Source organism: Mus caroli, unplaced genomic scaffold (genome assembly GCF_978045245.1).
Source record: "Mus caroli unplaced genomic scaffold, Mus_caroli_1 scaffold_2, whole genome shotgun sequence".
Classification (NCBI taxonomy): domain Eukaryota; kingdom Metazoa; phylum Chordata; class Mammalia; order Rodentia; family Muridae; genus Mus; species Mus caroli.
The window spans coordinates 82,801,768-82,823,694 of record NW_028227257.1 but is presented as its reverse complement, the minus strand read 5'-3'; positions in this window follow the sequence as shown (position 1 = coordinate 82,823,694).

Below are 21,927 nucleotides of genomic sequence, written 5' to 3'. Positions count from 1 at the left end.
TAAAGAAGGCAGAAGGTTTGATTGCTTGACTGCAGCTGACAGAGATACTGGGATATGACTGAACCATGAAGGCACTAACTTCATAGATGGTTTAATTAATTGATGATTTGATATTGAACAAGCAAAGAGTCAGGGCCAGGAGGAATGAAGTAGGGGTACTGCATCTCACGGGTTTGTCTAATTTTCAGGTCCTTGTTTTCACAACTTCTGCATACTAGCTGCATGATCTGCGTACCTTTCTTTAACTCTACCCTTCTGATATGTTTCTGACTTTTTTAAGCCTATAAACCATGGGAAAAAACTGAGCACTGAGTCAAACTTCTAAAACTGTAGGTCAAGGTAAATCTCCCCATATCTTTTTTTCCTCTGGCATGTTGTTAGAGCCATGAAAATTTATTAGCGTAATCTGGATTAACTAGAATTTATTTTAAATAGAATGCCCAATATTTCTGTAGATTCTCAATGATGATGAAACTGAAATATTTGATGAATTTTCAAAAAAAAGATGTCAATTGTGAAAAGATGAACAGACAACTCCAATTTTAGCTTGTACAAGTGTGGGAGAATAAAATAGCAAGACTATATGAAAGTGCAATTCATAGCATTCTCATATCTTTATAATATTTTTTGCATTGTATAGATATATGTTGAAATACATAATGATTGGTTATCATTATGTATAATGCTTATTAGGTGTTATTTGGGGGTATAAATATGGTGTTTTATACATTTTGTTAGTTATAACTGTAATTTATTGCATTTTTATTTTAATTCTTTTAAAAAATTAATTAATTTTTAAAAACTCCATATTTTACTCCCCCTCATCTCCACTCTCAGACGGTTTCACATCCCATACCCACTCCCCATTCTCTCGTAATCATGTGGATGTACCCACCACCCACCCCACCTGACCTCTAAACTCCCTGGGGCCAGTTTCTTTAGGGTTAAGTGCATCATCTCTGAATGAACACAGACCCAGCACTCCTCTACTGTATGTGTGTTGGGGACCTCATATCAGCTGCTGGAAACAACCTGGATATCCCACAACAGAAGAATTGACACAGAAAATGTGGTTCATTTACACAATGGAATACTACTCAGGTATTAAAAATGAGGATATCCTGAGCTTTGCAGGCAAATGGATAGAACTAGAAAATATCATCCTGAGTGAGGTAACTCAGATCCAAAGGGACATGAATGGTATGTACTCACTATTAAGTGGATATTTGCCAGTAAAATAAAATAAAATAAAATAAAATAAAATAAAATGTGCAGAATACCCAAGATATAGTCCACAGAACTCCAAAATGTCAACAAGCTGAAGTGCCCAACTGATAGTGAGGATGCCTCAGTTCCACTTGGGAGGGAGAAGAAAGCAATCACAAGTGAGGAGGGTGGGTGGGACCTGGGAGAGAAAGTACACAGGGGTCAGGATTGGGATAGGGAGTGGAGGGGTGTGGGGGAAGAGGGGAATTTATTGCATTTGAATGACCTAGCCAGGCAGGCTTTTTCCCCTACATTGTCTTTAGATGAGAGCAATGTTAACTCTTAGAAAAGTGTCTTTGAAATACCATATACATAGATTATCAGATTCTTATCATATTTAAATCAAGAGATTAAAAATTGGCTTTTAAAGTAACGCAAATATACTTGAGCAATTCTGGTAGATTTACTTTGACTCTAGACAGATTCATGAACAAGTAGCTATTTGCATTACATATTAAAGTACAAAATTAGTTTAGTGGAAACCTCCTGATAATTGTTTCAGAGCAAATCACACCATCTTCTTAATCCCACCATAATTCTATTTCTAAAAACAAAATAATAATAAAAAAATAAAATTTTAACTCTTACATCAGTTGTTATATATGTAAAAGAGAAAGTTTATTTCATGAATTGCCCTAATAAAGCACCATCATACCATTAATCTTATTACACAGTTCAGGAGTAAATTACCTTAAAAGCACTTGTAATTTTAAGCATAGCATTTCCAGGATCTACACTGAAAGGAACAATGGCTCAATTACAATTTCAAATATATAAAGAAATTTGATAGTGCTTTAATGTCAGAGATAAAATATATTCAGAAGATATTTTGAGACAGATAATATGAACTGATAATTTTCAATATGATAAATAGTATTTCTTTTAATTCTCCCTTAGAGTAGCTAATGGAATACCATTTCAGAAATAGTTTTCACATCTTTTATTAGTGTGAAGGTGTAATTTTATACACAGACACTCTTATGTAGTTATCACGTTCAAAAACATTTTTTAAAAGAAGACACAGTAATTTATAATGGGAAAATAAAAGTTTTTAGATAAAAAAGTGTGAAATATTTTGAGGGTTTTTTGTATATATGATTACATTCTTTGAATCTAATTTTAAAATGTACATTTGACTTTATTTTCTAGGTTTTGTTTTTTTTTTTTTTGACTTCTTTTTGCCTATTTTCATTTCATGTACCAATTAGTTTTTATTTTAGAAAATGTAGTTGCTATATCTGAAATAATTAAAACCATTCATTATATTTTAGGAACTTGCTTTGTGTGTGGCTACCCACACACACAAAAAAAGAGTCCATTAATTGTTTTCTGTGGTGTGAGTGAAGGAATAAAGTAGATTAATGTACATCTGATAAGAATACAAGTTATAGGATTAAGAGAGGACAAGGAGTCATGTTGATGGATGTCTGGGAAAGGACAGGGACATTTTTGACTTGATACCTGGAGAGCCTCTATAGAAGTGGGGTAGAAGGAAAGGAAACAGAGATCCAGGAGGACTACTACATATATGCCAACCCATTCCTGGAGAAAAGAGGATTGCTACTGTCCAGAGAAAGGGCTCTTTACAGGGACAGAATCATGAATTCAGAGCTTGATGATTTACTTACAGGCTAGGAATGATAGAAGTTGAAAAGAGAAAGAAAAGAGCAGTAAATATGTCACCACAGCCTGACCATATCAGACCTAGCTCAAGGTGAATTTCTTCAAAGAAACAGAACCAATAGACAACTACTTTGTATGTTTTGTCTCTATAGTCCCGTTATCCCTTCATATCATTGACTCTGAATCCAACCTTAAATTAAAATGTATGTAAAATTCTGCAACCCTATAGGTGGAACAACAATATGAACTAACCAGTACCCCCAGAGCTTGTGTCTCTAGCTGTATTTTTAGCAGAAGATGGCCTAGTTGGCCATCATTGGGAAGAGAGGCCCCTTGGTCTTGCAAACTTTATTTGCCCCAGTACAAGGGAACGCCAGGGCCAAGAAGAGGGAGTGGGTGGGTAGGAGAGCAAGGCGGGGGTAGGCTATAGGGCACTATCAGGATAGCATTTGAAATGTAAATGAAGAAAATAGCTAATAAATTTGAAAAATATTGCACTAGTACTGTACATGCTCAGACTTTTTCTTGTTATTTCTTCTAGATAATTAAGCAAAACAAACAAAGAAAGAAAGAAAAGAAAAAACAAAACTATATATATTGTGTTAGAGGTGATGATATACTGGACATGCTATAAGATGTGTGAGGATATGTGTAAGTTACATGTAAGTATTAAATATAATACTATTCCATTTTTTATTTTAGCCTCTATGGAGTGCCCTAGAAGACCATAAATTCAGAAGAAAATAATTAACCAGCATAAACATTTTAGGAACATGAAAGACTTTAACACCTAAAGTGGAAGTGGAAATAGAAAATGGGAGATCTCTCTGTCTCCATCTCCGTCTCCCCTCCCCTCCCCTTCCCCCCTCCAACCCCCTCCATCTCCCTCTCCCCCTCCTTCTCTCTCTTCCCCTTCCCTCTCTCTCTCCTTCCTTCCTCTCTCCTCTCTCACTGGTATATGTGTGTACAGTGTGTCCAAGTATTCATATCTGTAGGACAAATGCCTGAATCCACAGACAGGATTATGGGCCTGCTCCCTTCTGAACTTATGCTGATACATTCCAAAATCCCTTATAAGTTTTAGGATCATCTTATTGCAGTCTGCATTAGAAGTTTCCCCTCAGTATCCACATGGTATTAGTCTTCTAGGACACTCCAGAGAGACCATGATATCGGACCCTTTTTGAAGCCCTTGCAATAGCCAATAAAATAATATTAAATATAACTTACACATGTGATCCCATATATCTTAAATCATTCCCAGTGTATAACATACCATATAAGATATAAATGTTTCATATACAGTTATACTTTATTATCTGGGGAAAATAAAGAAGAAAATACCTTCATGTGTATAATACTAATCCATTTTAAAATATATTTTTAATTTAAATCCATTCCATCTTTGACTCTCCATTAGAAAAAATGAATGGTAAGCTCCTGAGATGTTTCTCTCTGCTCCATCAGCATCTTGCTGCTTCTGAAAATACAAACTGGAGAGACCGTATGTTTATGTCGTCAATGTTTGCTACTTCTTCCATTTCCCATTGAGCCAACTACATAGCTCAAGACTGAGAAAAAAATTAAGGAGACAGTATATCTCATTTCTATCATGTGAACAAGCTAAAGGTGATAAATGTAACAACCTGTAAATTTTGAGATAGGAGAAGAGAGACAACTGGGAGACAAGTAGAAGTGAGAAGAAATAATTCTAATGTGTGTGTGTGTGTGTGTGTGTGTGTGTGTTTGTGTGCGTGCGTGTGTGTCTCTGTGTGTAATAATTGGAAATTATTACGAGTGTGACTTAGAGTATAAAACAAACTAAAAAGAGGCTGAATATTCCCTTAACGTTTTTGACTAATAAATGAGAAGAGTTTGGATGTTGTCAAATGAAATGTGAGACGAAATTAGAAAGAGCTGAAAGGATGAATTTATTGGCCATAGTAGATGCTCAGGTGTAGACACTGAGACAGAGATTCTAAAGAAATATACAAGGTCGCAAAGCAGGCATTTAACCTGTCTAACTTCAACTGGAATTTTCAGCATATGAGTAAGACTTGTGTCTAAACTCTCCCTCTGACCAGCTTTAAGTCTCTTGGTACAGAGTCTCAATATTTGGTTATGAATTGGGGCTCAGATAGAGCATGGCATAGGCTTAGTTGATGTCATACAGTTCTACTTTCCATCTACACACATCAGCCACTTGGATAATCTAGTTCATCAAAAAGTTAATTTATATGAATAAAATCTTGCAGTATTGACAGTTTAAAGCATAAATATAGGAACAATAATATTTTTATATTTTTTATAGTTTTAAAAGTTAATACTTAGAGGCACTGTTGAAAAAAAAATAGACTACCTTGTGCGGTTATTGCAGGATCAACTATTTATACTTGACACTTTTAAATGTGGACATTATTGTCCACAGACTGATTCTCAGGAGACTTTCTTCTGCTACAGATTCTATTCCCTAAAGCAGCTTCATCTATGAAAGTCACCAACCAAGATACATGAGACAATTATCTAGATTGTTCACACCCTAGGGAGGGATGCTACCTATGCTTGCCCTACATTTGGCACCAGAAACATACTCATTTTCTCCTATGATGGAATTCTTTTATTAATTGGCACAGGTCCTCGATATAGAAACAGGAAATTGCTAGGTTAGCATTATTTGGAATTGTTATTTCACTCCAATCTAGTAACTGTCATTTTAATGAAAATTAAAATATATATACATATTATGCAAATAAATACTCTGGATTATAGCCTATGCCTTGCATTTCAAATCTGCTTTGAAAAACTGGATGTAGGTAAACTGACAACACAAATGAATGAGAAAAAATAATATATCCCACCCTCCTGAGTAACCTTGTACAACAGTTTATGCAATCAGGATGTGTCACTTGTTCTGGGCAAGTTGGGAATGATTAATCCCTATGGTTCTTAATCTGATGATAAATAATGACTGATAAATAATCTAAATACATATATGTTGTTTCTGTGCATATGTACTTCCACTGGAAGTATTCTTGCTTGTGAGCAGAAGGACAATGGACCCTTGAAACTGAAGTGCATTCTATCAGTGTGTCTGAACAGATCTTATTGAAAAGCAAACATTGGATGGTCCCCAGACCTTATGCCTAATTACTAATTTCTGCCTGGTTAAGGGCAGCAGAGAACAGAGCTCAATCAGACATCACATTTCACATGAACTGTCATATTTCATCTTTTTCTCGGTGGAGAGATGGCTCTGTGCTCAGTGACTAAGAGCACTTACTGCTTTTACAGGTAACCTGGCTTTGGTGCAAGCACTCATACGTACACATAAAGTAAAAATAAATAAAAGTTTAACCTGAGTGTTCATGCAAAACATGAAATATTGAAGTGGCTTTTCCCCATAAACTTTTAGATGAGTACTGATGTTTCTTGAAAAAGTTTAAACATTCATACTTGAAGTATAGAAATGTAATTTGGTCAGTGCATGTATCTACTAATTATTTGCAGAAGTACAGAAACAATAGAATCAATATATTATAGTAGTTTTAGGAAATTGGCTTAAAAAACTGTCTTTGCAGTCCACCAATGGGTGACTTATATCAGAGAGATGTAGAACACAGTAGTTGTTTAATTTGCAAGGCTGACTGCGCAGAAGTACTAATTTGGTGCTGAAGGCTGCAGAGAGTGCTGGAAGCTGCTGTTCTTAAGTGTATGGAGTTAAGAAACTGATGCAAATGTTAGCAAAGGAATGTAGGTATGGTAGTAAGATGATAGATGATCTTTTTAGCAACAGTAAATGAATGCTTGCAAACAGCAAAATTTGCTTTCCCTTACTGTTACCTGGGTGATACCATAGGATTCCATCCACATTTAGGGCTTGTCTTCTCATTTCAAATAATATCTTACAAAAATTTTTAGATGATTTCAGAACAAGTCAAATTCATATCCATGCAAGATTTACCACGATAGTGATTCTGTTTGCGTACCTTATTCTTCCATCAATCCACCCATCTATCCATGCACCATTCATCCATCCATCCATCTATTCATACATGAGTGTACTTGCATACACACACACACACACACACACAAACAGAGAGAGAGAGAGAGAGAGAGAGAGAGAGAGAGAGAGAGAGAGAGAGAAACAGAGACGGAGACAGAGACAGAGAAAGACAGAAAAAGAGAGACTGGGGGATCACTGACAGCAAGAAAATTATGCAACTTTAATCTCAAAGGGGTGAGAGTTTTCGAGCTATAAGAGACAGTCAATATGACTGCCATGGTCTAGTAATACAGGTGCTTTGAAGATTACCCAAAGCTCCATGTGCTATGTAGAATGTGTTTCATAAAATATTTTTATATTAGCAGAACAAAAGTCATAAATTATTATTTTTCAAATATTTTGGTGTGCACATTCAGTAGATGGATTACAACAAAGTAGACAAACCTTTACTATAGGCCTAGATTCTATCTGATTACATTCTTAGGTTTTAGAGATCTATGCATACATTTCAAAGAATTTAGATAAGTCACAAAGATGCTATTTCACCATGAGATGCTCAATGAATGGTTACTAATGGAGCTAATGTTTGCCCAAGATCAATTGGGCCTAGGACTGAAACATTCTATATCAGCCCTATAATCACAGTTTATACAGTTTATTTCTCCTTTTTTTTTTTTTTTTTTTTTTGCATTTCAAGAACCTTAAATTACCTTTATGGGTTCTTAATCTTGTATACAAGAGAATTAAAAGAATTGGATAGCATTATTTGTAGGAAAATTTTGGTGTTACAGAGAAACAATAACAGATGAGACATATAAGAGTTGCTGGGAAGAGGTATATAATCCGGGCATGGTGGCACATGCCTTTAATCCCAGCACTCGGGAGGCAGAGGCAGGCAGATTTCTGAGTTCGAGGCCAACCTGGTCTACAAAGTGAGTTCCAGGACAGCCAGGGCTATACAGAGAAACCCTGTCTCGAAAAACAAAAACAAAAACAAAAAAAACAAACAAACAAACAAAAAAAGAGGTATATAAAAACACGAAAGAGGAAGTTGGTTTTAATAGAAAACAAGTAAAAAGGCATATACTGGATGACGGGTGGGCATACTAGATAAGAGAAAATTGGGGGCAAGCTCTTTGTTCCTTGTATTTTGCACTAATATTTTATTACTACTAGTATTTTTCATTAATATTATATTTTAAAAATTCTTCTGTCTCCTCCTTTGGGATATGAAGGTGGTCCTAAGGACAATATGTGGCATTCCATTCCTTACACATTGTGATCCATCTTCTCATATTGATATGTCTGTGTCAATAATTTCTATGGATAAGTCAGAATGCTCAGACATTGGTCTCCATTTTGAACTTCCTGAGAGTCTCACAAAACTGAAGCAGAATGAAATAAGTCAGCCTGTGTTTTGTCATTCATATGCCTCACATTTGTTCTGTGGACATCCAGGAACAGAATGACTCCTCCTTTGTTTATAAGCTGTGGATGGCCAGCTCAAGGGGAGGTCTCAAGGCCTGACACTATTACTGAGGCTACAGAGCGCTCACAAAAAGACACCTAGCATGGCCGCACTCTGGAAGACCCAACTAGCAACTGAAAGTCAGATGTAGATATTTGCACCCAACCAATGGACAGAAGCAGCTGACCTCTGTTGTTGAATTAGAGAAAGACTAAAAGAAGCTGAAGAGAAGGGCAACCCTGTAGGAGGACTAGCAGTCTCAATTAATCTAGACCACTGAGATCTTTTAAACACTGCAGCACCGGACAAGTAGCATACACCAGCTGATGTGAGGCCCCCAACATACATACAGTAGAGTACTGCCGGGTGTGTGTTCATTCAGAGATGATGCACCTAACCCTCAAGAGACTAGAGACCTCAGAGAGTTTAGAGGTCAGGTGGGGTGTGGAAATCCACTTAGAGATAGGGGGTAGGGAGGAGATAAGGGATGTGGAACAGCCGGAGGGTGGACAGGGGCAGGGAAATAAATTCTGGAGTGTAATTAATAATTATTAATTAATTAATTAAAAAAGAAAAGAAAGAAGTGTTGATCAAAAAAGATGAAGAAGAAGGAGAAGGAGGGGAAGGGGAAGGAAAAAGGGGAAGGGGAAGGAAGAAGGAAGAAGGAGAAGAAGAAGAAGAAAAAGAAGAAGAAAAAGATGCAGAAGCAAAAGCAGAAGCAGAAGCAGCAGAAGCAAGAAGAAGAAGAAGAAGAAGAAGAAGAAGAAGAAGAAGAAGAAGAAGAAGAAGAAGAAGAAGAAGAAGAAGCAGCAGCAGCAGCAGCAGCAGCAGCAGCAGAAGAAGAAGAAGAAGAAGAAGAAGCAGCAGCAGCAGCAGCAGCAGCAGCAGCAGCAGAAGAAGAAGAAGAAGAAGAAGAAGAAGAAGAAGAAGAAGAAGAAGAAGAAGAAGAAGAAGAAGCAGAAGCAGAAGCAGAAGCAGAAGCAGAAGCAGAAGCAGAAGCAGAAGCAGAAGAAGAAGAAGAAGAAGAAGAAGAAGAAGAAAAAGAAGAAGAAGAAGAAATCTTTAAAAAAGAAAGAATAGATTCTTCTCTGTTTAAAAGGCTGCTCCTTGTAGGAGTTTTACTTTTGTCTTCCTGAATAGCTCTGTAACCTAAAATTCCCCTGTCTTAATATGGGCTAATTAGGGCATGGAGATATTCACCTTTATAAAAGTAAAGAAATTATCTGAAATTATCTCACCTTAGTTTCCTTTTTAGTATTAAAATGTCAGAATTAGTGAGATTATGATTATGATACTAAAAAAATCAACTTAGATAATAGTATTTTAGAGACATATATGCTGGAATAGTTTTAAAATCCCTTGTTATTTGAAGATGATCTTGAAACCCTGATCCTTCCGTGTGCACCTCCAAAATGCTGAGACAGAAAATGCGTGTGCACTTAAGGGTATGTTTGTGCAATGGTGAAATAGACACTGTGTTGGTGCCTGGTAGGCAAGTTCTTCACCAAACGTGAGACGGTTCCTGCCATCTTTACATATTTTTGATGCAAAGATTTTAATAGTTCAAAACTTTACTAGCATTAGAAAATCAATTTGGTCAAACTAAAATATAAACAATAAAAATCCATAAGTCAGGATGAGTGAAATCCATGCTAGGAGTTGGGTTGACTGAACAGTTGGCCAGATGAGAATACCTTCTCAGTTTGATTCTTATGTGTTCCAAGAACTGTTATGAAAGAAACCTGAATAGTTAAGAGTTTAGAGGATAAATACAATTTAATCAATTTGAGGTTTATATCTTCAGGGAAAGAAACAGCAAATAAGATTTCAAGCTGATTATGCTACTGATTACAAGGAAGCATATAAGTACCTGCTAGAATGTTTACTTAGAAAGCTAACATAAAATCTGGATATAATATTTTACAACACCAGGCCTGTAAGTTTCCTTATCATAGTGACCTCAGATCTGAAATGTTCCCTAAAAATACCAAGAATTTTATGTCAAATTCTGCAACATCAGAATTTTGTTTTAACCTTGATTTCTTTTCTTCACAGTGTATTTCCAAATATTTAACTATTCTCATGAATTACTTCTCATTTGTGTTTATAATCCTAAAAACTTTTTTCACATAGACTGTTACTTTTTTCTTCCTGGTTAATTTGTAATGGCCTCATGAATGGTCTATCTGCTTTTATTACAATTCTCATTTAATCTATTTTTATTCAAATAATCAGAGTTTGAGACTGAAGTCTGGTAGTGTTTTCCCTCAATAGAAAACCTGCATATGGTATCTGATGTCAGAGCAAAAATAATTGTGTGGCAGAATGCCACATTGGCTCAGGATAGCCATGACGATATATACTCTTTTCATTCAGTAGCTCCAGCTTCATTCATGACTTCTTCTCTACATTCAACATTCCTGTGGAAAATAACAATTTCCCAGGTGTCAATTTCTTTACTTTTCGAACATTCCTTTTCTTTTTTTTTTCTTAGATATTTTCTTTATTTACATTTCAAATGTTATTCCCTTTCCTAGTTTCCCCTCCAAAATCCCATATCCCCGCCCCTCTCACCCTGCATAGAGCCTTCACAGGACCAAGAGGCTCTCTTCCCATTGTGACCAATTAGGCCATCCTCTGATACATATGCAGCTATACATGAGTTAATTTGACTTGGTGGGGATGAAACTGGAGGAACAGAAAGTCTAACTCACTTTTAAGTAGTTGTTTTTCATATGCTCCCCCTGAGCACTGGTTATTTGAATGATGAGAATACAACTAAATCTAAAATGAATCTAAGGCAGTTTCTAATTGATGGGCTCTTTCTGAACATCTCTGACTCTTCTGCTATGAGAATCAGTCTGGAAGCAAAACTGACAACACCTGTAACTATTTTCAGTAGCTCTGCCTGTTTTTCTCTTCAGAGATCACTCATATCAGGTGACATCCATTACCTTTTGAGAAGTTATTTTTCTGAAACTTCATGAAATCTTTCTATTGACTTGTGAAAAAAAGAGATACTTTTACTCTAACAAACACCATAGCAATCAAAAGTGACCCTGATTCCAGGTGACTTGGGAGGGAGGATGAATATAAAAAAAATTAGTTCACACAGCTGCTGTGTTAATTGGAAGAGAAGGAAAGGAAATTGCATTTTGATACTGATAATTTATGATGAAGTAACTACTCTCTCTACGATCCATTTGAATTAAACTACTTCATTCTACTTTATTGGTTGGATTAGTGATAATGGCAGCATAAAAATAAGTCTTTTTTCTTTTTATCTTTTTTAAAGATAAGTCTTAAGTGGAGACTTCATATCTTCCACTATGAGGAGTCCTCACTGGGATCACCTTCATACATTCCAGAAGGTTTACACTGCAATAGGTTTCCACACTTCCCCTAAAGCCCTCTAACTTCAGTCATCTCTTCTATACTCTCTCCCTCCACCTTCCCCAGCTTGATCCCCTGTTCCTGCCCCCACTTCCTCCCAATGGGCTTTTACAATTTATTCTATTTTCCCTCTCCATGAGATCTATGTGTTCTTACAGACCTCACATTTTATCTAACATTTCTGAGTGATGGCCTTCATGGAACTCGGTTGTTGGTCAAGGTGGGAGCTGTGGAAATCCTCAAAAAACACAAGTCATTCCTAAGACAATGGGTTGCTCTCCAGAGACAGTAGTCTCCCATTGCCAAGTACATCACTGACATAAGGCACAAGTCATGGAGAGGTTAAGTAGGTGCCTATATAGAATATACGTTCTAGCATCTTTTGTTCAGTAAGATATTCTTCAGGCTACTGAAAGGGAAACATGGACACCAACTCTCCTTGATAGGGTTTCTATTATCATGAAGACATATCATGATCATGGTAACACTTACAAAGGAAAATGTTTAATTGGGGCTGGTTTACTGTTTCAGAGGTTTAGTCAATTGTCATGGGTGGAAACATGCCAACATGCAGGAAGACATGTTGCTTGTGAAGGATCTGAGAATTCCACATCTTTACTCACAAACAGCAAAAGTAAAAGTGTCACTAAGCCTCACTTGACTATCTGATACATCAAAGCCTACCACTACCATGGCATAACCTACAAAATGAGCACACCTTCTAATAGTGACATTTCCTATGAGCCAAGAATTTAAAATCATGAATCTATAGAAGCCATCCATATTCATATCAGCTCATCAAGTCAGTCTCAAAATCTTTGACTTACAATCTGTCCTGCTTATGAAAGAGGAAAATTACTGACCACCAGAACTCTCACCCCAGAGTACATTCTGAACTCTCACACCGGAGTCCAACCCCTCCCAACTAAGGACTGTGCCAGGGACATTTTTGAGATAAGGGTGTGAGTAAAAACCTCAGTTCCAATGAATCAAGTACATGGCCAAAGTGTGGGACGCGTTGCGAAAAGCACTTTGGAAAAAAACCCTTGGCTGAATCTCTTAGTGACGTAAACCTGTATTTTCCCTGCCCTGCTCCCCCCTTGCCTCCTTCCTATAAAAGCTTGTGAAAAGTTTGGGCCAGTTGTCGAATCTCCTCTACACCATGCTGGGTGTGTGGGTTTCGACCCCAGAGCTCTAGTTCATGTATTTGCTTGCTGTTGCTTTATAGAGCTCTGGTTTATGTGCTTTTTATGTGCTTTCTTGTTGCTGCTGTATTAAATCTTACTCTCTACATCTTAAGTTTAGTCCCAGTGTCTTCTTGGGTGCGCGGCTGTCCCGAGGCTTGAGTGGGTGTCTCCCCTTGGGAGTCCTGGAGTCTTTCACTTACAAATTATGCTAGGGTAATGGAGGTACAAATATTTTGAAAGTGATTATCTGATGTTAGATTTGACTTAAGGACCATTCAGGAAATGGAACCATATCCAAAACTAATTGAATTGAACCAGAGTACAGGTATCCCAGAGATCTCGAGTAAAACAAAAAATCTGATATTCTGCTATACTCATATAGCCATGACTTGTTTAGTCATTATCAGCAAGTTATCCTCTGGCATCAGATGAAAATATATTCAGATACTCACTGCTATAGATTGCATGGAGAGAGAGTCTAAATGGACAACTCCATCAAAACCCTTTACTAAGAACTCAGGAATCCTGCAGAAGAGGATGTGGAATGATTTTAAGAGCCAGAGGAAATAGAGGACACCAGGAGAACAGGACCCTTCTGAGTCAAGTAAGTAAGGTACCTCTGAACTCACAGAAACAGAAGCAGGAGGGACAGGTTCCCCCCAGGTATTCTATGTTTATATTATAGCTAATAAATATAATATTTTTATGGGAGTTAAAACTGTGGGAATGTGTGGGTTGCTGAATCCTGTGGCTGCTCTGTGGACAGTTATCTTCCTGTTGGGTGGCTGTGTCTAACTTTGGTATTTTTGCTCATCTTATATCTTATTTTGTCATATTTGGCTGCTATTTATTAGAATTCTATTCTGTTCTAATGAGACACAGAAAGTAGATTCAGAAATGAAGAGAGGAAGGGAGAACCTGGGAGAAGTTCAGGGAAGGGGAACAATAACCAGGGTATATTGTTTAAGAAAAGAATTTATTTTGAATAAAATGAATCTTCATAGAAACTGACCTGAAATTTTACTTGAAGTGCATGGTCAGGACATGAGAAGCTGAAGTGTTTCTCTTTATCAGTTGAGTAGAAGAACACTCTTGTTAATACATGTACTGGGAATGTGAACTGTTTTACTCACTTTCTTCCATCCTTTGTGAAACTGTGTCCTGCTGGCTAATACCTTTTTTGGAAATATGAAAGTTCATTTAAGGAAACAGTTAGTAGGACATAAGAGAGGAAGTATAGGGAGTTTTGATTTTTTTATAAAGGAGAACAAGTGTTAAGCTCCTTGTGTTCCTCGAGTAAAGAATTCAATAAGAAATATTTATTATGAAACTAACTACAAAGTAAAGAACAGTGATTTCAGAGATAAATGGAAATATCTCAGTGAAAGCAGAGGCCTGTGTTCTTCATAGACCAGAGGAAATCCCATTCTTGAGAACTGTCAGTTCAGCATTAAATCCACTTCCCTTTTTCAGTCTATCATTAAAAGGTTTATTTGAGAAGTCATACTTGGTTTTCACCACAATACTAACTTCTTACTCTTCTAATACTAACTTCTCCATAGGGTAGCTAGAAAACAGCCATACTGATTTTACAATGATCACATTTCCTTAAAATGAAGAGCTCTCATTTTTATTTTAAATAAAACTTCCATTTTCTTACATTCAATGTAATCAATGAGCAAATCTACATATCTATAGATTACCCCTCATTTTGAAGCAAAGGCATGGAGTGAAATGATGTAATGGAGTAATAATTAGGAATGATTGACTAAGGTTTAGGAAACAAAAATAGAACACATGTTCATGTAAGCTTTACTAGCTACACTCTTGCATCATTTAATAGACGACTACTTGCCATTGTGAAACAAGGTAGATTATAACAATCAAAGGAAAAAATAGACAAGAATGTTAAAGTTAACACTAAACCAATAATCTGTCTTTTATTTGGACCAGTGAAATATCATAATTTTTGATTTCACATATTGGTGAGATTAGGAAACATCTCACAAATGCATGGTGTTCAAAAAATTATGAGAAAGTATGCTCATCAGAATTCATCTAACTAAAACCTCAAAAAATATTCAAGGAAAACAAGAAACAAACTGCCTTGTCTTAGAAATGTCATTGTTATCTACGTGAAATTTGGAATTAAATGTTAAAAGGAAGTAAGAAAATGCAGCTATTAAGGGCCTACAGTAAAATATTCAACATTGGAAGAAGAGAGGATGAAGGAATAGCCTATCTACTTGTTTTAGAATAATGTGGCTTTTGAGTAAACAGTTGAGCAGATTTTGAAGGTATCTTGATCTTAGAAACGAAATAAAATGACAATAGAAAATCAGCAATTCATGGATATGTAAATTAGTTTCCAAATTTATTTGTTAAAAATTTAAATACAAAAAGTTTCATTGAAAGAAAAGAATCCATGAAGTTACACTTCAGAATGGGCACTCTTAGGAGATTCACAGGCTTGTAGTCATAGCCAGCCACGAAGAAACCCTTATATGGGAAGAACATTGTGAGAGACAGCACAATACTATGGACAGTGTAATGGCTTCTTGAAGAGAAAGCCTTTAATTCTTGAAAAACAAAGGCAATTTGGGTGCCTCACAAATTTTAAAGACTATTAGTGCTCCCCATCATGAAACCTAGTCTGGCTTAGCCTACATGACTATAGGTAGGACCACAAACTATTACTGTCTCTGCAAGAAGGAGGCCTTCAAAGTGCCAACATGGATTTTTACCAATCTGTGCCTTGGAGAGAACTGCTAGAGGTGTTGCCTATTCCTAGCAATGTTATATATTACACTGGTATACTCATCATTTCAGATCAGGAACCTGATAATTTTATTGCTGAAATGTAATAAATAGTGTGTCTTCAGCTATATTCTTAGTCTTTCATTTGCTTTTTTACTAGGGAACTTTTGTGTTTCTATTTGATCTTTCTGAATCTGATGATGTTATAAAGAACACTTAGTATTTTTAATGGAGATTTTATTGAATATGTAAATTACTTTGAGAAGTATAAACATTTTAACAAAATTACTTCTTGAATCCATGATTATGGGATATCTTCATTTTGCTGCATCTACTATCATTTATTTTATCACTCTTACAAAATTTTAATTGTGAGTTTTTAACACATTTAGTTAAATGTTCCCAGATACTGTATTTTTTGTTTGTGTTCTTTAAAATGTTATAACTGTGCAAACTTCTTTTAATCCAGTTTGGTTTTATAATCATTATGTGCTGGTGGTGAAACCTATAATTTTGTTCAAGGTACTTATCACTTCAAACTTGATTTTATTTTTCACATATGTTATTTCATATATTGAGAAGAAGACAGCAGCAGAAAAATGATTGTTGAATTCATCCTTTAAAATTTGGAATTTTCTTTATTTCTTTCTCTTCCACAATTACCTAAGAATGCCAACAATATGTTGACTAAGTTTGGCCAAATTAGACATAATTGATTGTTTTTCTAGGTTTTAGATAAAACATATTTAGCTATCCCCCATTCAACATGTTATTTCTCATACAGGTTTAGATGATATACAAGAATTGAATAAAGCATATTTTTATGGCAATGGAAGTTCTTTTATAATGAAGAAATCTCAGGTTTATTACATTTTAAGGCATCTTTTGAGGTAACTTGCAAATTTTACCAGTGATCTGGTCTGTTCTGGGTGTTATAGGTTCTTGATAATGTATTCTAAAATAAATAAGGGTAACAATATAATGCACCTGGTTTTAACCTTATCCCTGCCCTATTATGAGGAGACATAAGATGATATAGAGGAGAGTGATTGTAAAAGTTGATTTTGCTTACATTGTTTACCTAAATGTAGGTGCACTAAAAAACAATTCATGTTGGAATGATCTCTCTACCTGCACACAAATGCTTGCCTAGAAAACAACTGAACAGGATGCACATTTATTTCATTAAGAAGATGAGAAACATATTGTTAGGGCTGTGCACATAATTCAACATTAGCTGGTTGGTGTTCTATGCCACTAACCAGTAGATCACCAATGTTTTATTAAGTACATTGGTCTGGATGGGGCATATATGAAAACCATGTGCAAGTTAGCATCTTAGGCATTTATGTTTATTATTTGAAGAGGTATATATACAAAGCAAAAATAAAATGGAGTCCTGGGTTTCTAAAACACTGTCTCATGCTTTCTTGCCTCAAGTTTGGAGACATTTATGTTTGCTTGTTTGTGTGTGTGTATGTTTGTGTGTGTTTCCCTGTGTGTGTGCCTACACACAAGTGTATAGCACAGTGAACATGTGGAAATCAAAAGACGACTTAAGAAATTGATTGTTGTTTCAGCATGTAGGTTCCAGAGATCAAACTCAATAGTCAGAGCCTAGAAGCAAGTGCCTTTAGCATCTGTGATCCATTTGTCAACATTTGCCTCAATTTTAAGGTCAAATATTTAAACAAAGATGCATGTGTTTGAATACTTGATTCCCAGCTGTGGTGATGTTTTGAAAATTTGTAGAAAACTTAGGAGGTAGAGGTTTACTGAAAGAAGTTGGTCCCAAGGTGTGTCCTATGAATTTGGGAGCAAAACACCACTTCCAGCTCTTTCCTGTTTCTGTGGACTTGATTTGTCCAGCCACTCACATTCTTTCTCTCACTAACATCTATGGTGTGCTATGTTTCTTATAGTTATAAGTTCAATGAGGTTCCCTAGCTTAAACACACACACACACACACACACACACACACACTCACACATACCTGCACAGATATAGCTATATAAACATATTTCATTGTCTTTGATATAGGTCAATAGTGAGATGTACAGCTCTAGTATCTTTGTTATATCACCAGTGAGAGGTTATTAATCATCTATAATTTGTATTTATAGCAGAGAGTAATGACACCAAAGTACTAATAGCATGGTAAAATTACATGATTTTTATCTTAGTTCTCCAGCCCACATGAATGAATGGTACATGCTGTTGCATCTTAGTGATGTTTCCATCACTCTGAAAACAATCTTTCCATTAGCATTGGTAAAAATTAGATAAAGGTGAGTGTCAGTTATTATTATTAATTTTCCTGTTGTTGCCATGATTATTGGCATATATCTTACGAAAATTACTAGTGGAGGTAAGAAGCTTGCCTGTGGTGGTCAGAAAAGCAATCTGCTGCTTAAATCATACCTCTGTGGACCATCACACAAGAGCAAGTATGAAAGTAGGGTCAGGGCATAAATGTCATATCTGCGTCCCTCATAGTGACTTCCTTTAGCTTCACCTTGCCTTCCAAGGTTTTCACAAACCTCTTGAAATATAACAACACTTGGGGACCCATAGGCAATATTTTACATACAAAATAACAACGATTGATGATTATAGTTCTGTTTAATACAGTGAGATTGTATTTTAGGTTTCATTGCTCCACAGAACAAATTTTGCTTTACACCTTTACAGATGTTATGACAAATAAATAACTTATGTGTAATGCTGTTGATGTGTGAAGTAAATCTTGATTTCTTTTCTTGCTCATGTATGTAGTCTTATGTTGAGTCACTAACATATTTAATGTTCTTATTTTTTCTTATATCTCCATCCTGAAAAAGTTACAGTAGTTAACCTAGATTAATCTTTTAGCATTTTCAGATAACCTAGTAGTTAACAAAACAATAAAGGCTTACCTTCTCTTTCAATTTATTTAATTATCAATCTTAGATTTCTAGAAATTTTTTAATTATTTATTTTCTAATATATTTTGCCAGTTAATAATTCTCTTTTTAAAACCCTGTTTTCCTTTTCTGAAAATGCATGATTTAGTGCCTTTTCACTGAAAAGTATTCATTATTTTCTTTTATCTATTTTTATTAAATAACTATACATTTTTCATACAATATATCATGATTACAGATTCCTCTCCATCTACCCTTCACATATTTTTAATACCTCCATAACTGTCTACCTTTCTGCTTCTCATTAGAAAAGGGTATGGTTCTAAGAGAAAATAAAACATAACAAAATAAAATATAATACAACAAAAAAATCACATTGAAGGTTAAAAAAAAAGTCAGGAGGAAAATATCAATATTCACAAGAGAAGACACAAAAATCAGAGACCCACACAGTCACACACCCAAGATTCCCATAAAAATACTAAACTGAAAGCTGTAATATCTACACAGAGGACCTGGTACATGCCTGATTAGGCCCTGTGCTTGCTGGTGCAGTATCTGTGAGTTCACGTGACTCTGCTCAGATGAAGTAGAGTTGTCTTGTTCTCCTGAAGTCTTCTATACCTTCTGGTTTCCACTATCCTGTGGTTTCTTTTCTGTGGGTTTCCTGAGCTTTGAGTGGAGTGTTTAATAGAGACATCTCATTTATAGTACGTGTTTTAAGGTCTCTGAATTTTGTTTGGATGTGTGTCTCTGTATTTGGTACCTTCTGCTGCCAGAGGAAATCTCTCTTATGATGGCTAAAAAATAGGCACCATTTTATGAGTAAGACAGATTATCATTAGGTGTAATTTTATTGTTCATTTTTTTGACCAATAATTTTATGCTAGGTTTCTGGGCTATTGATTCTCTGCTTCTTGGTCATGCAATCAATGCCTAGTAAGAGTTCTACCTTGTGGAGTAGGCTGACAGTTAAATCAGACATTGGTTGCATACTCCCACAAGCTTTGTACAACCATTGTGCTAGCATAATTTGCAGGCAGGACAGATTGTAGTTCAAAGGTTTTGTGACTGGTTTTATGTTTATGTTTCTCTTTTGGAAATCTGGAGCATAACTTTCCATATCAAAGACTCTAGAACATAGAAATGAAAGTCTTATGTAGGCACTAGTTTTATATCTGAAGTTTCAGTAAGTTGGGTGAGTGTTGCTTTCAGCAATTGGGGCCTTGCTATTAGGTTTTGCATGGAAACCTATTGTCTTGCCAACAGTCTGGGCTATTTGGGAGTTTCCATAGGACCCTTTTGGGCAACAACTCTATTAGATGTATTCCAGTCCCATTACTGGAAGCTTTGTTTGGTGACAAAGGATGGACAGTTGCTACTCCATTTACCTTATTTTTAGAGACTTATTAAGATAACATTCATAAATTTTAGGAAGTTTGCCATGCATGTGCTTTTCATAACACACCTCAAGTAGCCAATAATTCTAGCTGTCTCTCTTAGCAATCCCTCCTTAACCACGCCTCTCGTTCCTTTCTCCACTTTATCTTCCTATTACCACTTTCATAAACCTCAGTCCACCATAAAATTTATTCCATTTCCCCTTCCCAGAGAAATAAAGATGCCAGCCTTAATCACTTCCTCTATACGTAGCCTCTCTGTGTCTCGAGATTGTAGCTTCTTTATTGTGTATTTAACAGCTGATATCCACAAATAAGTGAATATACAACATATTTATCTTTGTGGCTCTGGATTAACTTACTCAAGATTATTTTTCTAGTTCTATGCATTTGCCTACCAAATACCATTATATCATTTGTTTTAATAGAGTATTATTTCACTGAATAACTGTAACACAATCTATTTATACATTTATACAGATGTCTTCTGATGAAGGACATCTAGGTTGCTTCTAGTTTCTATTTTGAAGAATGCAGCAATGAACATGATTGAACAAGTATCCTGGTGGTAGAATGAAGCATTCTTTGGGTTTACACACAAGAGTTACATAGCTGGGTCTTCATGTAGAGACATTCCCACCTTTTGAAGGACTTGCCATACTGATTTCCAAAGTGGCTGCACATGTTTGCCTTTCCAACAGCAATGGAGTGTGCTTCTTGTTCCATACCCTTGCCAGCATGAATATATATATATATATATATATATATATATATATATATATATAATATTAGTTCTTTTGGCAGGTGTAAGATGGAATCTCAAAGTCATTTTGATTTCATTTTCCTGATGGTGAAAGATGTTGAGTATACTTTAAGTGTTTTTCAGCTTTTTATTTTCTTCTATTGAGGATTTTGTTCAGCTCTTGTACTCCATTTATTAGTTTGTTTAATTGTTCTTGATATCTAGTTTTCTGAATTCTTTATATATTTTGGATATTAGTCCACTATTCAATGGGGGGTTGATAAAATTCTCCCTTTCTGTGGGCAGTTTCCTTTTTAAATTGTATGGGTTTTTGTCTGAATAATAATGCCCTTTACATTACAGAAGCTTTTCAATTTCATGAGGTCTTATTTACTAATTGTTGATCTTACTGTGTTTGTTATTGGTTTTCTGTTCAGAAAGTTTTCTCCTGTTAATTGTGTTCAACCTTTCATATCTGCCAAGATTTGAACCAGAAATGCATTGCCTAACACTTGCTGCATAAATGATAACTTTCCTGTAGTGATCAACATAGACTGAACATTTGATAATGGTATTCTGAAACTTTCTCTGACCAAGGTTTCTTTGCTCCAGGAATATTTTTATACTTGGCTAGTCATGTTCATTCTAAGACAGCAATGAAAGACAACCAGAGGATTTTTAATGCTCCAAAGTATATTGAAGGTAGAAGCTGAACAATTAACAACTATAAACACATCAAAGATCTAAATTATAATATTTGTATCCTGCCAGTAATTACTGATGGAATCTTTGTACCTTTCTGCCAAAACCATTTCATAGCACACATACTAGCTTGGACATAAGTATGGTTAGTTGAGAGATTTGAGTGTAACTTATACAGACATGTAGAAATTCTGATGAATACACATCCATTTCTCTATTACCAAAGACTGGCTGCAATGTTTCTCCATTCACTGTTATTCCTTTTTTTTATTGTTATTGTTTAATTATTTGTAATTATTATTTTCATCATTAAATAATTTTAAATAATAACTAATAGCTTTTACTTCCAATAGAGCTCTATTATACTAGGTGGAAAGGAAACATTATTTAATTTTTGTCTGTTAAACTGTGCTGAATTAGAATGCAAATGCTAATTTAAATGCAAGATATCTTTGGTGAAGACAGAACAAAATTCAATAAAT